Below are 19,089 nucleotides of genomic sequence, written 5' to 3'. Positions count from 1 at the left end.
GGATCAGGATGTGACATTCAATGTGTTCAAAGCGATGAAATTCCCTATAGAAGACGAGGAGTGCTTAAAGGTGGATTTTATTGACTCTGTGGTTACTTCAGAACTTGATCATATGCTAATGTCTGACGCATTAGAGAAAGCCTTAGTGGGGGACTTTGATAGTGATGATGAGGATGGCAATGAGCAACTACAATATCTAAATGCTTTTCCTTGGAGGCGAAAGCTAGACATGCCATTTGAATCTCTTGGTATTTTTGACCTCAAAAATGCTGAAGAAAAGCTCAAACCATCTATTGAGGAAGCACCTACTTTGGAGCTTAAACCATTTCCTGAACACTTGAGGTATGCCTTTTTAGGTGATGCATCTACTTTACCTGTTATTATTGTGTCTGACCTTTCAGGTAGTGAGGAGGACAAGCTCTTGAGGATATTGAGAGAATTCAAATCGGCTATTGGATGGACTATAGCAGATATCAAAGGGATCAGCCCTTCGTACTGCATGCATAAAATTCTGCTAGAAGAAGGTAGTAAGCCAACTGTTGAGCAACAGCGATGACTTAATCCTATTATAAAAGAAGTGGTGAAGAAAGAAATTCTGAAGTGGTTGGATGCATGAATCATATATCCTATTTCTGACAGTTCTTGGGTGAGCCCCGTGCAATGTGTACCTAAGAAAGGAGGTATTACTGTGGTAGCAAATGAGAAGAACGAGCTCATCCCCACTCGAACAGTCACAGGATGGAGGGTATGCATGGACTACAAAAAGTTGAACAAAGCCAAGAGGAAGGATCACTTCCCTCTTCCATTTATTGATCAGATGCTTGACAGGTTGGCCGATCATGAGTATTATTATCTTCTGGATGGCTATTCGGGGTATAATCAGATTTGCATTGCACCAGAGGATCAAGAAAAGACTACCTTCACTTGTCCATTTGGCACATTTGCTTTCCGCAGAGTTTCGTTTAGTTTATGTGGCGCACCTGCCACTTTTCAGAGATGTATGATGGCTATATTCTCTGATATGATTGGAAATAATGTCGAGGTGTTCATGGACGACTTCTCCGTCTTTGAACATTCGTATGATGAATGTTTTAATAATCTTCGTGCGGTGCTCAAAAGGTGTGTGGAAACTAATTTGGTGCTAAATTGGGAAAAATGTCACTTTAAGGTGCGTGAAGGCATTATTCTTGGGCATAAGGTCTCTAGCAAGGGTCTTGAAGTGGATAAAGCCAAGGTGGGCGTCATTGAGAATCTTCCGCCACCTATTTCTGTGAAAGGAATCCGTAGGTTTCTTGGTCATGCGGGTTTTTATCGGTGTTTCATCAAGGACTTCTCGAAGATATCAAAGTCGTTGTGCAACTTGCTCGAGAAGGATGTGCCTTTCAAATTTGATGATGAATGATTGGCGGCATTCGAGACTCTCAAGAAGAGTTTGATAACTGCACCAGTTATTACGGCACCTGATTGGACAGAGCCTTTTGAGATGATGTGTGATGCGAGTGATTATGCGGTGGGAGCAGTTCTTGGGCAGCGCAAGAATAATTTTTTCATGTGATCTACTATGCTAGTAAGACTCTTAATGGAGCTCAAATGAATTACACCACTACTGAGAAGGAGCTCTTGGCTACAGTCTTTGGTTTCAAAAAATTTTGATCTTATCTGCTTGGGACAAAGGTGACAGTGTTCACTGATCATGCGGCCATTCGCTATTTGGTTTCCAAGAAGGATTCGAAGCCTAGACTTATTCATTGGGTGCTCTTGCTATAAGAATTTGAGTTAGAAATCAAGGATCGAAAAGGTACTGAGAATCAAGTAGCTGGCCATCTCTCTATATTGGAGAATCCCGATTCTACTTCACATGATAAGACATTGACCAACGAATCTTTTCTGGATGAACAGTTATTCGCAGTTCGGGAGGAAGAGCCATGGTTCGCAGATATTCTGAACTATCTTGTAAGTAATATAATGCCTCCTAATATGAGTACAGCTCAAGAGAAGAAGTTTCTGCATGAGGTGAAGTGGTATATGTGGGATGAACCATATTTGTTTAGACAAGGAGCTGACCAGATCATCAGGAGATGTATCCCATTCTATGAGATGGAGGGGATATTACGAGACTGCCACTCAACAGTTTATGGTGGACATTATAGTGGTGAAAAGACAGCAGCTCATATTCTGCAAGCAGCTCGTATTCTGTAAGCAGGTTTTTTCTGGCCTACTTTGTTTAAGGATGCTCATCAGTTCATTTTAAGGTGTGATCGTTGCCAAAGAGTGGGGAATCTTACGAGGAAGGATGAGATGCCGTTAAATGTGATGCTTGAAGTCGAGGTCTTTGATGTTTAGGGAATCGATTTCATGGGACCATTTGTCTTATCCTGTAATAATCAGTACATCTTGCTGGCAGTTGATTATGTCTCAAAATGGGTAGAAGTCAAGGCTCTACCGACGAATGATGCAAAGGTAGTGTTGAATTTTCTTTATAAGTAGATTTTCACAAGGTTTGGAATGCCACGAGTAATCATAAGTGATCAGGGGTCATATTTCTGCAACCGTAAGTTCATTTCTATGGTGTAGCGCTACAATGTGAATCATCGTGTTGCTACTGCCTATCATCCGCAAATGAATGGTCAAGCGGAAGTGTCTAATAGAGAGATTAAGCGCATTTTAGAGAAGGTTGTTTGTCCGTTAAGGAAGGATTGGTCTTTAAAGCTCGATGAAGCTGTTTGGGCTTACAGAACAGCATACAAGACTCCACATGGGATGTCCCCATTTCAACTTGTTTATGGTAAGGGATGTCATTTACCTGCGGAGCTTGAGCATAAGGTTTATTGGGCGTTGAAGAAGTTGAACCTTGATCTAGATGCAGCTGGGAAGAAGCGAATGCTTCAGTTAAATGAACTTGATGAATTTCGACTCCAAGCATACGAGAACAACAAAATGTACAATGAAAAAGTGAAAAGGTGGCACGACAGGAAGCTATATCCTAAATCATTTGTGCCAGGGCAGCAAGTTCTTTTATTCAACTCTCTTCTCCGACTTTTTCCTGGGAAGTTGAAATCAAGGTGGTCTGGACCTTATATTATCAAAACTGTGTTTCCACATGGAGCGGTGGAGATTTTTGAGAATGATCTGGGCCAAGCATTCAAGGTTAATGGTCAGCGTTTGAAGCATTACTATGGGGACACGGTAATCCGGGAAGTGGTTAATGTCATTTTATTGTCAACTTGAGCGAGGTACCCTACGTCAAGCCAATGACGAAAAAGAAGCGCTTCTTGGGAGGCAACCCATGATTTGTGACTATAGGAACCCTTAGAAGTTAGTAACCTATCCAAAACCACAAAAAAATCTGAAAAACCAGGGCAAGAATTTTTTTTTCCAAACGGTCCCTGAGCGCCCGCTCAGCTCTGCTGAGCGACCGCTCAAGACCCGACTGCCTGAAATTTTTTTAAGCCTAATAAAAACAAAAAAAAAATCAGAAAATAAAAAAAAATAAAAACACAACCCACGAGCTATTTTCCCATAAATCCACGTATTTAACCCTCAACCCCACTCCTAATCAAATTTTAACCCTAATCTTTACCCTATATATACATACAACTATTCCATATACTCCCTATACACTTTCAACCTTAAACTCTCTCCTATATTCAAAAACACAAATATTAAACACTTCTTCTCAGTTTCAATGGCACCCAAGAGATCCAGGATGATTGATAGCAGCAGCACTATTCCTACTGTTGACTCTTCGAGGGGTACTGCTGCGAGACCTCGTTTGTTTGATAGGGCTGCGGAGGGGGAGTATACTAGGCTTCTAGTTAAGCCGATTTTGAAGGAGAGGGGATTCTTACCATCGGGGAGGGATGGTGAGTTGTTGTCGATGATTGCTGAAAAGGGGTGGATTTCTTTCTGTGAGTCACCGGAGGCGGTTTCGATGAGCGTGGTTCGCGAGTTCTATGCGAACGCAAAGGCTGAAAAGAATGGGTTTTCTGTTGTACGTGGGCTAACGGTGGATTATCATCCTGAGGTGATTCGCCGTGTGATTAAGCAGCGACAGCGGAAGCCCACAGAGGAGAATTGGAATGAGAAGAATGCTGAAGATTTTGACTTGGATTTGATTTGTGCTACTCTCTGTCGGCCGGGCACGGTTTGGAAGTTCAAGACTGGGACTAACGATTATCGTTCTTTTCCGGCGATTGTGATGAATAGGTATGCCCGTGCATGGAATGCCTTTATTTGTGCTAATATTCTACCTACTTCACATGCACATAAGATTACAGTTGAGCGAGCACAGTTGTTATGGGGTATTTTGAATGAGGAGTACTATGTGGACCTTGGTGAGTTCATCTACCAGGGAATTCTAAAGTTTTTTAGGGGAGCGAAGCACATGAACATCCCCTATGCATCTACTGTTACAAAGCTTTATCGAGCAGTGGGAGTTCATTGGCCTTCTCACGAGTAGTTGCAGATGCCGACCGCTCCTATTGATTCAGGGACTCTGAATGCGATGCTGGAGTGGACTGGTGGAGAGCCCGAGGAGCATGGACTAGGTTATCGTCTTCCAGGAGGACGTCCAGCAGCTGGTGCTACCATGGCTAGACCGGGGCGTGATGAGGCAGGCTCTTTTAGAGCACATTAGGGTGATGGGATGGCTGATGCCCAATATAGGAGGCTGTCGAGGAGGATGGATGCTATGTACGAGACGCAGAGCAGGTTTGCTCAGGAGCTCACCCTTGCACTTGGGACTGCTTTTAGAGGCCTTGGAGCTGACATCCAGTGGCCCGTTTTTGGTGAGGACTCTGCGTATCCGCCTCCTGATACTCCACCCTCTGAGGGTGATGATGATGATTTCTCCGAGTAGGTATACCCTGTGTTCCTTTCTGCAACCTTCACTCGGGATAGTGAAGATTTTAAGTTTGGGGGTGGTAGTTAAGGAATATGTGTGTGTGTCATGTAGTTGCATATTCATGATAATTAGTTCATATAATTGCATATTTTTTCCATATAGTTTTTTTTTATATAGTTTTATTTATCATGTAGCTCATGCATATACCATGATCCCTTTTGCGTTGCTTTACCAATTAATTTGTGATATTGATGCGAGTGTAGTGATAGCGTTAAAGTGATGTTGAGTCTTGTAGGTTGAAATGCATCCTAGAAACACTTGTAATTTCACTAAGTCTTAGAGAATGCTTAAAGACTAGATTGTTGTCATGGTTTGATGGTTGTTGAGGTTAATCTAGTGATTATGCTTAGAATTTAAAATAGGTTCTTAATGATAAAAGGCATGAAAAGAACCACTTGGAGTAAAATTTTAGAATTCATTGCTAATTGTAGCTAGGCGTCAAATGGCTAGTATTCGGCTCGTATTTTTATGCGAGTAGTCTAGGGTTGAGCAAGATGGACCGAAACGTACTTGCTCAGAAATTTGAAAAAAAATAAGAAAATAAAAGAAAAAAACTTAGAAAAATGAAAAAAAGAGAAAAGTAATGCATAATTGATCATGAGTGGGCTCTTTGGTATTCGAGTTATTAAGTTCTTAGGGGACTTTGTGCCTAGTGACCTAAGGCTTTTATAGTCTGGGATCCGCTAACTTAACGCTCCCTAAATGGATACCATTGCATAAGTCTTTTCTGGACCTCACTCATTGCACGGTCAAATAAGCATTTGTTTTGTGCCTAGAATTTTATTCTTCATATAATCATGTGATTACCTTGAGGATAGTCGAGTTATGATAATTGATCTAGTTTCGAAGCATATCTGTTAAGCATCCGCACAAACCACATTTCTGGCTGTATGTTAGATTGCATGATTTGATTGATCTTTATTCACCTAATTGCATTTGTTGAGATGTCGTAAGTTGGTTGGTTTGGTCATAGTGAGGGGGATCACTGCATTTCATATAGATTGCATTCATGCATGTTTTTGTTTTATTTTTGAGTCTGTGACGCTTGAGGACAAGCATCGATTTAAGTTTGGGGGTGTGATAAGTGGCATTTTATACCACTTAGAACGTCTTATAATGGCTTGAATTGATGTCTTGAAATCAAGTATTTTGTGTATTTAATGTGTTTTTCTAGTGTTTGTGCATTTCAGGGTATTACTTGCATTTGTGGGGAGATTTCATCAAGAATAAGCCTTAGTATGCGCTTGGCATTGCAAGTGGGAAGTTAGGAGCAGAATTCAGCGAAGAACGGGAGCAGAAAAATGAATTTTCCAGAAAGGTGTTGGGCGCCCGCTCAGCCTAGCTGAGCGGCCGCTCAGGAAGCTAGGCGCCCGCTCAGGATTGCTGAGTGGCCGCTCAGGGGCGTAAATTTTAATTCTGATTTTTAGATTCCTGGTTCGGCTAGACTTCCAACTTCTGAGATAGCTGGGTTTTGTATGGCTTCTATATAAGTAGTTTTCAGAGACGTTTCACGTGTCTTGAATCGTGGTATTAATCGAGGAGCAAGGAGATAAGGAAGAAGACCATTTTAGCACATCGCAACGAAGAGGAAGCATATTTTCTTGTGATTCTTTTATTCGTTGTAACAGTGGATGCTAGTTTTCTTTGCTTTGAACCTATTTACTCTTGTGACGTACTCTGGTTTAATATAAGTGGTTTTATTAATTATTCTTGTGTGTTATTATCATGTTTTCATATGAACCCATGGTCACGATGAGTTCAATCATGGGCTAATCGTGATCATGGGGTCGTAACAGATTTACTATGGAATTCTTTAGTTAGTTGTTTAATACATTAGTGTGTGATGATTGTATGATATCTAGTATTAGTTGTGCTTATTCTTCTTATGTGCGTCGCGATCATATAAGATAGGGTGTTAATCTCTTGTGAAGCGATGGTGGATCTTGAGATTTAGAACTTGTCATGCTAGCATAGGTTCATGTATGTGTATGCATGATTAGTGGGTAACTCTAACCGTTTTACTTGCCCTGTGTAATCATAAGGAATAACTTATGTTTATATCGTTATGTTGTCAAATTTTGTAGATATATAGGGTCTCAACATAATTGATGAGTATTCAAATCTATCTTAATTGTGGATGTTTGGTAGATTGGTATTAGTACAATGAAAGTTGGCTTTTATCAGTTTCATGTTGTTCGATTAATTTCGTCATTGTTACATGCTAAGGGTAATAACAATAACTGTTGAAGGAAGTAGTAATGAAGTTATGATCTCATGTGTATTTAATATTGTTAATTCAAGTGTCAATTAAGTGTTTAATTCGCGTAGTTAATTCTATTAATAATTAGTTAATCAAAATCTGCTTGTTATTGTCTTGACATTGAGAAGTAATTATACATTGATGAGTAAGTGTTAATTGAACATAATTATTCTGAGTCTCTGTGGGAACGAACTAGAAAGTATTTTATATTACTTGCGAACGCGTATACTTGCGTGTATTATTAGCGCGTGTTTTCCGCCCTAACACTTGTCCTCATCACTTCCTGAAAGGTCAGATGCAATAATAACAGGCAAAGTAGATGCATCACCTAAAAAAGCATACCTCAAGTGTTCAGGCAATGGTTTAAGCTCCAAGGTAGGTGCTTCCTCAATAGATGGTCTGAGCTTTCCCTCAGCATTCTTGAGATCAGTATTTCCCAGAGATTCAAATGGCATGTCTAGTTTTCGTTTCCAAGGAGAAGCATTCAGATATTGTAACTGCGTATTGCCTTCATCATCTTTACTGTCAACATCCCCCAATAAGGATTTTTCTAAGGCATCAGACCTTATCACATGATCAAGTTTTGAAATAACTGCAGAATCGACCAAATCCACCTTGAAGCACTCCTCATCTTCCGTAGGGAATTTCATCGCATTGAACACATTGAATGTCATATCTTGATCTTGCACCCTCATAGTGAGTTTACCTTTTTGCACATCTATCAAGATACGGCCTGTAGCCAAGAAGGTCTTCCCAAGATTATGGGGATCTTCTTATATTCCTCGAAATCCAGAATGACAAAATCTGTAGGAAAGATGAGCTTTTCCACCTTTACTAGCACGTCCTCCACGATGCCTCGTGGGTATGTAATCGAACGATCAGCCAATTATAGAGATATGTAGGTGGGCTTCATATTAGGAAAATTCAGCTTTTTGAAGATAGACAACGGCATCAGATTGATGCTTGATCCCAAATCGCAAAGGCACTTGTCAAATGACAACTTGCCAATGGTGCAAGGAATGGTGAAGCTACCTGGATCCTTGAGCTTTGGAGGTAACTTTTTCTGCAGCACGGCACTGCACTCTTCCGTCAGAACAACGGTATCAAGATCATCCAGTTTCACCTTCCTGGAAAGAATACCTTTCATGAATTTCGCATAACTAGGCATTTGCTCCAGACCCTCAGCAAAAGGTATGTCGATGTGAAGTTTCTTGAACACCTCCAGAAATATACCAAATTGCTTGTCCAGCCTTTGTTTTTGCAATCTCTTAGGAAAAGGTGGTGGAGGATAGAGCTGTTTCTCCCCTGTATTACCCTCAGGCAGAGTGTGTTCAACAGTAGTCTTCCTTGGTTCCCCTTCTTTCTCCTTTTGCATTCCTTCTTCATCTACAACTTCAACTTCTCCATCTTTTGCTTTTTCAGCATCAGCAACTTTTCCAAACCTTAAGGTGACAACTTTGACTTGCTCTTTAGCTTCTTTCCTGCCTGGCACTTCAGTATCACTGGAAAGTATGCCAGGTTGACGATTGAGCAAGGCATTGGCTATTTGTTCGATTTGATTTTCCAAGGTCTTGATAGAAACAGACTGACTTTTGCATAACAGCTTTAACTCCTCAAAATCAGCACTAGAAGGTAGAGCAGCACCTCCTTGTTGAGGATATGATTGCCTTTGAGCAAATTGTTGAGGTTGCTGGAATCCATGTGGATTAAACTATTCACTGGAAGCTTGCTGATATGGTTGCTAATCAGCATTCTGATTATTGCTTCAGCTGAAATTGGGATGATTTTTGTTATTAGGATGATAAGTGGCTGGCGCAGGCTGCTGCGGTCGCTGATAATTGTTTACATACTAAACAGATTCATTAACAAGAGAACACTGATCCGTAGCATGAGAGCCTGCACAAAGCTCACAGACACAAGCTATTTGATTTACTCCATAGTTGGCCAAAGAATCGACCTTCATAGACAGTGCTTGTAGCTGCGCTGCAATAGTTGTAGCTGCATCAACTTCCAGAATACCTGCTACCTTCCCAGGAATCGTCCTTTGAGTTAGGTTTTGATACTCATTTGCAGCCATAGTTTCAATGAGATTATAGGCCTCAGTATAGCTTTTGGCCCACAAGGCGCCTCCAGAAGCTGCATCGAGTATGGGCCGAGATTGGGCCTCCAAACCATTGTAGAAACCAGTGATCACCATCCAGTCAGGCATACCATGATGTGGACACTTTCTCAACATCTCCTTATAGCACTCCCAAGCCTCGCACATGGATTCTCCTTGTTACTGCGCAAACTGAGTAAGAGCACTCCTCATAGCTGCAGTCTTGTCCATTGGATAGAACTTTACCAGAAACTTTTGCACAAGATCTTCCCAAGTAGTGATGGACCTAGCTGGTAAGGAATGTAACCAGTCCTTAAATTTATCCCTCAGAGAGAATGGGAAAAGCCTCGGCTTGATAGCCTCATCAGTAACACCATTATATTTGAAAGTACTACAGTTCTCAACAAAATTCCTGATATGCATGTTGGGATCTTCAGTCGCAGCACCTCCGAAAGAAACAGAATTCGGCACCATCTGAATAGTGCCCGACTTGATTTCAAAAGTATTGGCCAGAATAGCCGGATGAATGATGCTTGACTGCCGAGAAAAGTCCATAAGAGCTATATCATCTTGAACTATACGATCACCCATTGTTTCAGGTTCTTTCTTTTCACTCTCTTTATCCGAATCTTCAAAAACTATCTTCTCCGGAAAGTCAAAAGCTGCATCTGTCTCCTCAGCTTTATCCAGATTCCTCTTGCGAGTGCGAGAACGTGTTTACATAAATACTCGCTAGAGTACCTGAAACACAACCGAAAGCAGTAAGTAACAAGTCTTAAACAATAAATCCTAATGACCACTGATGGCAAGTACATAAACTAAACAAATTAACACCGAGTCCCCGGCAGCGGCGCCAAAAACTTGTTAGGCACAAAGCATGCGCTAATTAATTCACGCAAGTATACGCATTCGCAAGTAATATAGAATGATTCCTAGTTCGTTCCCACAGAGACTCTGATTAATTATATTTAATTAACACTTACTCACCAGTGTATGATTATTCTTCAATGTCAAGACAATAACAATTAAGGTTGATTAACTAATAATAACTATGAGAATTAAACACTTAAATTAACAATATTAAACACACATGAGATCATAACTTCATTACTACTTCATTCAATAGTTGTTGTTATTACCCTTAGCATGTAATGATGATGATATTAATCAAACAACACGAAACTGATAAACGCCAACTTTCGTTGTACGAATACCATTCTACCAAGCATCAACAATTAAGATAGAAGTTGAATAGGCATCAATTATGTTGAGACCCTATATGTCTACAGAATTTGACAAAATAACGATTTAAGCGCAAGTTATTCATTATGATTACACAGGTGAAGTAAAACGGTTAGAGTTACCCACTAACCATGCATACAATACACGAACCTATGCTAGCATGGCAAGTTTTAAATCTCAAGATTCACTGTCGCTTCACAAGAGATTAACAGGCTATCTTACATGTTCGCGACGCACATAAGATGAATAAGCACAACCTATGCTAGATATCATACAATCACCATATACCAATGTATTAAACAATTAACTAAAGAAATCCATAGTAAATCCGCTATGATCCCATGATCACGATTAGCCCATATTAGAACTCATCGTCACCATGGGTTCATATGAAAGTATGATAAAAACACAATGATATAAAGTAATAAAAATACTTAATAAATAATGAAGTACGTTATAAGATTATTAAGGTTCAAAGCATAAAGAAAACTAGCATCCACTGTTACAACGAATTAAAAGAATCACAAGATAAACGTATGCTTCCTCTTCTTCGTTGTGCGTGCTAAAACGGTCTTCTCAATCTTCTTGCCTTTAGTCTCGATTATCTTCTATGAAAAAACGTCTTCCCATAAGGTTTATATAATAACCCAAAAGAACCAGCGCTAACAGAAGCCCAATTGTAATAGAATTATAAAATCCAGCATCTGAAAATCCGCACCCAGACGGCCGCCTCCTTCTTCCAGGCGGGCGCCTCCTACCAGGCGGTCGCCTGCTCCCATCAGGCGGGCGCCTGCAACATTTCTGGAAAAAAAATATTATTTTGTATCTGTTTTTGCTGAATTCTTCACACATCAACCCGGGACTGATTCCAAGCACTTCCTTAAGCTTATTTTGATGAAATCCACCTATCTCAGCAAGTTATACCCTGAAATGCAAAAACACTCGAAAACGCGTTAAATACATAAAATACTCGAGTTCAAGACACCAATTCAAGCCGTTATGAGACGCTCTAAGTGGTTTAAAATGCCACTTATCACTCACTCGTGAGGATTTATAGAGATTTATGAAATCTCACTCGTGAGGAGTTATAGAGATTTAAGTACTTGTAATATATAAATCTTCTTCTTTATTTGTTTCTTTTTGAAGATCAAGTACTTATTCGAATTCTGAGTTTGAATCCTTGTTATCCCTTCTTTGAGAACCTTCTTTATAGGAGATCTAGTATTAGAGCTTGAGATGAAGTAGAAAAATTAAGTACAAAGCTCAAATAAAAGAAACTCAAAGAAGAAGCTAAAAATTACCACTTTTGAAAATGGTCGGAAAAGTTCACCGAAAAAATTCACCGGAGGTTCGGCCGGATTTTGGCACTATGGTCGAACTTAATCAGCCCTTTGGGAGGCCGGAGAGTGGTAGTGGATGAGCTCACTTAGTGGGATGAAGCTTGGTTGGGGAAGCTAAGCTTGTATAACAAAAATCTTGTATATATGTAAGTATATAGAAGAGAGAGAAGGTTTTTGAGAAGAAGTATGTGTTTAGATTTGAAAGAGATGAAGAGATGATACTTCTTAAAAAAATCCCAGAAACTTTGTGGCTCTTTAGCTTAGTTGAAATGGGTTAGGGTGGGGGTTTATTTATAGGAAAAGTTAGGTGGATTTAATGGTGAAGATTTGAGGAAAATGAATGTTGTATGTCACATGGATTGATGACATGGCAAGTAGGTTGTATTTCTTTGCTACTAGCCATATAAGACAAACAAGTTTATGGGACTCAAAACTCAGCTGAATTCTTTATATAAATATATATATTCCTTTTCTTTTAATCATTGTTTAATCATTTTAATTAAGCATTAAGCACAATTAAATATGACCACCCTAAAAAATGTTAAATAAATATCATAAAAAATATGATAATTACTTAAACATTATAAAATGATGTCCTGAAAGCTTTGGTCAACTTTGGTCAATGGTAACTAGGTCAAACGTGGTCAACTGTGGGACCAATTGCCTCAAAATTTGTGCCGAGATAAAAATTATCGATTTGTTAAGAAATTTTTACCATGAATAGAAAATACCATTTAAATGATTCATACCAAATTTCAAGTCATTCTAGTGAGTGAAAGTATTTTATTTAAAATATAGACTGTTCTGTCAGCCTTTTCTTCTAAGTAAAAATACCATTGGTCTTAAAATTAAATATATGGATCTTTTGACCAAAAATTTGACTTGAATAAATACTTAAATTATATTTCCTAATATATAAAATATATTTGGATTGTAGGAAATATATTAGAGTATATTTGAATAATTTTCTCCGAGAAATGTTGATTTTACGAAATGAGAGAAAATTACTTCAAGTATACATGGAATGGGTTATAAATATGGATATTAATATTTCAATCATGAATATTAATAAACTTTGAATAAAAACTCTTTTTATGGATGTAAAAAAATATTTTGGAGCGAAGAGTAAAATATTTTTGATATAGCACGAGTCTTCTAAGGAATGATTTTGATATATCCCTTTTTCGAGTTTGTTGCCTTATTGATGTTGCAACTGAGATCTAAGAAATATCATGTCTTTATATTTCTTCTTTGATCATATTTCCTTGGAGATATATTCCATAACGATATAATTTTGATGTTTTATAATAATGGGATATCTCTTTTATATGAATAGTCTTGAAAATAATTTTTCTAGTTTGACCATTTGACTTTGATTTGGATCAATTAAAATCATGTCATAATGGAGAGGATCTATGTGTAATTAGATTTTATGTTTAATCGTACAAATACCAAAATAAATATTATATCGAAGATATCCTTTCAATCTTCCCCTTTTTGGTATTTGCTAAACAAACATAAAATTTAAATTTTTCAAGTGTGTGCTTCTCCTTGGTGTATGCATGAATTTAGAAAATTATTTTTGTACATACATTTGGGGTTACTGATTTATTCCTCTCTTAGGATCATTCCTGCAAAAACTTTGTTAGATACATCAAAAATATAGAAGCATAATGTTTTATCTTAATAGATGTAAAGTTTTTGAAAATTTAGGGAATCTAAATTATCTTCCCCTTTTGTTTAAGCATAATGCATAGGATAAATATAGTAAGTACAAAGTATTATAGTATGCATGCATGGTAAGAGAATATTTTGTGATCAAAAGTATACACTTTGATTGTAAAGTGACTGTAAGAAATTGAGTTATGTTTAATTTAGAGTGCGATCATACCATACTTGTATCCATTTTTCATATAACCTTTTATGTAATCAATACTCAAGGGAAGAAGACATACAAGAGTTTTTAGAAACCATACTTGTGTGTTTAAATGATTTAATCAGATAAGGTTAGCTGAATAATAACATGCATTTTATCGAATGATATGGTTCATTTTGTGATCAAGCAAATGTCTATAAGGACAAGTTAAGATTTTGAGAAAATTTTTAAGTTACTTGATGTACTAGAAACCAGATTGTTATGCAAGATAAGTGATTAACTGCTTTGAACCAGACTTGTCATAACAGACGCTATTATTGTGATATCATAAATTTAATTAATTTTAAAACACTTGTTTGGGATCAATTTCGGTGATTTACAGAAAGTCCAGAAATATATAAATTAACTCCGATTCGAAGTTATATATATCACCTTTTATAGACTAGTTTCGTATGCATGTCACTCAGCTGACTGAAAATTAGTGTATTGTAATCTTTTTTTAAGTTACAGAGAGTTGCCAGACTACAAGCTACATAACTTTACATTCAAGAATACCTGATACATTCTAGTGTAGCGCAGTCTAACAATTCATACCATCATCTATTTTGACATATTAATCTTAACAGCCAACCAATTACAAGAGCAATTGCTAATATATTCTAGTTGATTCAGTGTACATATTTTTATACTTTTAGTATACAAACTATCAGTCTTCATAACATACCTTTTACAGATTAGACATGTTAATAAAATCTATTTGAAAATGTCTAAATAGCAAAGAGACCTAACTAAATCATACAAACCTCTAATCAGCCTAGTACATGCAACTAATTACACAAAGTTAGGAAATTATACCTGTTTTACCTTAGCAGAGCCAAATACCTTGGGTTGGTTTGGAAGGAAGGAGAGAAAAAAAATTTAATTGCATAGCTTTTTACCTGAAATCTTATTTCTGCAACTTCTTGTGAATTTTCTTTGGGCTACAAGTTGGCAATTTGGCTAATCTGACTTACACTGGGACTTTCCTTGAATACTCGTTGATTTCCATTCTAAATTTTTAAAAGTGAATTTGTGCTTTACTCCTACAGAGTATCAAACAGTACAGAAATCCAAGCTAACTGTAGGATATATTTGAGATGTCATGTCTAATATGTTTCATGTTTAGTTTTTAGATCTTAATAAATAGGAAATATCAGTTCTTACTGGAATCAGTACTTACTGAAAGTCAGGACTTAATGTCATATCAGGACTTAAGGTCATATCAGAACTTAAGTACTAGAGGACTTACAGTTAAGGAAGGAAGCTGATTAACAGTAGAAGATCGAGAATAATACAGAAGAAGATATGCATGGAAAGAGTTAGAGGACTAGAAGAATTATATAAGATATATGATTGATATGTTTTAGGAGACAGAATTATATTCCATATCAATTAGAAGTTATCTTGAAACTGTGTATTATATAAACACAAACATAGGTTTACACTATATGTGTTATCATTATCGAGAAGATCATACATTGTAACCTAGCAGCTCTCGTGATATTTGTTCATCACTGAGAGAGAACAGTTCCATTATAACAGAGTTTATTATATCGAATACATCTGTTTTCTGTTACTTGTGTTCTAAATCGATTTGATTGTATAAAACACTGTATTCAACCCCCTTCTACAGTGTTGTGTGACCTAACAAGTGGTATCAGAGCCTATCTGTTAACACACATACAGTAAAGATCCAAAATAATCATGTCTGAAGAAGCAGAAAATCCAACCAAGCCCGCCAAAACTGAAGAACCTCCAAAGACTCAAACCCGCAGTCGATATAAGACTATTAGGGTTCCCATGCTGAGACCTTCTCAGTATTCCATATGGAAAGTGAAGATGGCTATGTTTCTGGAAGCTACAGATCCAGAATAACTTGACAGAATTAATGAAGGACCATATAAGCCAACCAAGCTCTCTGTTATAGTTGCAGATCAGCCAGCAAAGACCGTACCAAAGGAGAAAAGTGAGTATACAGCTGAAGATATCTCATCTATTGCCAAGGATGCAAAGCTAAGGCATTTGCTGCATAGTGCCATTGATAATGTCATGTCAAACAGGGTAATGCAAGACTGCAAAAGAGATATGGGATGTCTTGGAGACAAGATGACAGGGAACTGATGCAATCAAGAAGAATAAGAGGATTATACTCACTCAAGAGTATGAGCACTTTTACTCAAAACCTGATGAGTCATTAACTGGTTTATATGACAGATTTGTCAAACTCTTGAATGATCTGTCACTGGTGGACAAGGAATATGATCTTGAAGATTCAAATCTTAAATTCCTTTTAGCTCTTCCTGAAAGTTGGGATTTGAAGTCAACTACTATAAGAGACAACTATGCTCTTGATGAAACTACTCTTGAAATTTATGGTGTGCTCAAGATTCATGAACTTGAGATGGATCAAAGAAGCAAGAGACATGGGAGAAAGTCAAGGACAGTTGTGCTTAAGGCTGAGGAGGAATCCCCCAAAGTGGATGTCTCAAAGAAAGGCAAAGGAAAGGCTCTCATCATAAAGTCTGATTCAGAATCATCAAGTACTGATGATGATGATTCAGAAACTGAAAGTCTACCTGAAGTAGATGCTGATGAAGTGATGATAAAATTGTGTGCTCTTATGGTGAAGGGTATCACAAAGATAGCCTACAGGAAATTTAGAAGGGGAAAGAAGTTTTCCAGGAAAAGTGGAAGTTCTGATAAGAAGGGATTCAGAAAATCTGAAGGCAAAGTAAGAAAGTCTGACAAAGGAGATTACTCGAATGTCAAATGCTACATATCTCCTGACTGCAAGAAAGGAAAGAGTGACAAAGGTAAGGCTCTTGTCACAAAGAAGAAAAGCTGGACAGACACTTTAGATTCTGAAGATAAGGAGAACTATGCCTTGATGGCAAATGTTGATAGCAGTTCTGAAGCTGCTGAATTAAAAGTACCTCAAACAACTTATGCTTTTCATACTGATGATATTACTGAGTTGAGATTATATCTTAAAATCATGTTTATTAGCTATAGAGATCAAACTTAACAGGTGAAAGATTAACTTCTGAAAATCTTGCTTTTAAAAAGAGGAATAATAATTTAGAAAAAGAGTTAGTCATGTTCCATCAAACTCAGAAAGAAAGAGATGATGCCTTTTATGTTAGAGATGAAGTGCTAAAAATTAATAAATCTCTAAAAACTGAGTTAGAAAAGGAAAGAGAGATTATCAGGACTTGGACTAACTCTGGAAGAACAACTCAGAATTTGCTAAGTAGTGGTTATGGAGATGATAAAAGTGAAAAAGGAACTGAACAAATTGAGCCAATTATTGTTAAACAGACTACTAAGCCAAAGGTAAATCCTATTAAGTTTGTAGCTAAAACTGTAAAGTCTGATTCTGAAAAGATGAAAGATATTGAGACATAAGTTGAGACAGAGTCAACTTCTGACAAATTAAAACAGGATAAACCACTCGAAGTTAAGATAGGCTTAATGACAATGAAGCAGGTTAAACATAAGCTGAAAGAGATTAGCAGTGTGAACAAGGTAAAAGCAGCTAGGAAAAATAGGAATGGAAAGGAAGGTGTGAATAAAAGTAATAATTATATGCCTGTTCCTAATACTCCTAGAAAGAAATGTTATAACTATGGAAACTCTAACCATCTTGCTTCTTTTTTCAGGAAGAATAAGAATATAAACTCTTTACCTCCTAAATCAGGAGTTAAGAGTCAGTCAGTTAGGTTTAAGCCATAAAATCCTTGTTTTTATTGTGGTAGTATATGGCATTCCATTTATACTTGTAAGGAATATCATAGTTTGTACTATGATTATTATCAGATAAAACCTTCTTTGAAGAAAGTCACTTTAATTCCTTCTAGTATAAAGTATGATGCAAAGTCTGATACTATAAAATATGATAAGAAAAATGTTAGCATAAACTCTGATGTTAAATCCGAAGCAAATGCTAACAAAATTAATAAGGCCAAAGGATCCAAGCAAGTCTGGGTCCTTAAAACTAACCATTAGTGGTCTTTGTGATTGCAGGGCAACAGGAAGAACATCCTAGTTCTGGACAGTGGATGTTTAGGACATATGACTGGAAATAAAGCCCTGCTATCAGACTTTATGGAGAAAGATGGCCCAGGAGTATCTTATGGAGATGGCAACATGGGAAAAACTCTGGGATATGGCAATATCAATCTTGGGAATGTCATCATTGAAACAGTAGCTCTTGTCTCTGGACTTAACACAATCTGCTAAGTGTGAGTCAAATCTGTGACAGAGGTTATCATGTGGATTTCTTTGAAGAACACTGTGAAGTTGTAAGCAAATCTACAGGCAAAGTTGTTCTGAAAGGATACAAGCATGGTAACATTTATGAAGCCAAGCTTTCAACAAATACTGATGGTTCTGCAATCTGTCTGATGAGTAGAGCATCAATTGAAGAAAGCTGGAATTGGCACAAGAAACTCTCTCATTTAAATTTCAACAATATGAATGAGCTTGTAAAGAAAGATCTTGTGAGAGGACTGCCAAAGTCAGTTTTTGCTCCTGATGGCCTTTGTGATTCATGTCAAAAGGCAAAACAAAGAATATCTTCTTTCAAGAGCAAAACTGAGTCATCAATTCTTGAACCTTATCACCTACTGCATGTTGATCTATTTCGTCCAGTCAATGTCATGTCTATTGCAAAAAAGAAATATGTTATGGTTATAGTGGATGAGTTCATAAGGTACACTTGGGTGTACTACTTGCACAAGAAGAATGAAACTGCATTTACTCTAACTAATCATGTCAGACAGCTGGATAAATTGATCAAAGATTCTATTAAAATAATAAGGAGTGATAATGGCACTGAGTTCAAGAATTTAATTATGGAAGAGTTCTGCAAAGAGCATGAAATGAAAGAGGAATTTTCTGCACCTGGAACTCCACAGCAAAATGGAGTTGTAGAAAGAAAGAACATGACTCTCATTGAAGCTACATAAACAATGCTTGATGAAGCAAAGCTGCCAACCTATTTTTGGGCTGAAGCTGTGTAGACTGCGTGTTTTACACAAGATGCTACACTCATAAACAAGTATGGAAAAACACCATATGAGATGGTTAAGAAAAAGAAGCCAAATCTGAAATACTTTCATGTATTTGGTTGCAAGTATTTTATTCTTAAGACTCATCCTGAGCAGTTGTCAAAATTTGATCTAAAAGCTGATGAAGGAATTTTTGTTGGCTATCTACTTTCCACAAAAGCCTTCAGAGTCTACAATTTAAGAACAAGGATTGTCATGGAATCTATCAATGTCTCTTTTGATGATAAGAAGATTACTGGACTTGAAGATTTCAATGATCATG

Source organism: Apium graveolens, chromosome 7 (assembly GCF_009905375.1).
Source record: "Apium graveolens cultivar Ventura chromosome 7, ASM990537v1, whole genome shotgun sequence".
Lineage (NCBI taxonomy): Eukaryota > Viridiplantae > Streptophyta > Magnoliopsida > Apiales > Apiaceae > Apium > Apium graveolens.
This window is presented reverse-complemented; position numbering follows the sequence as displayed.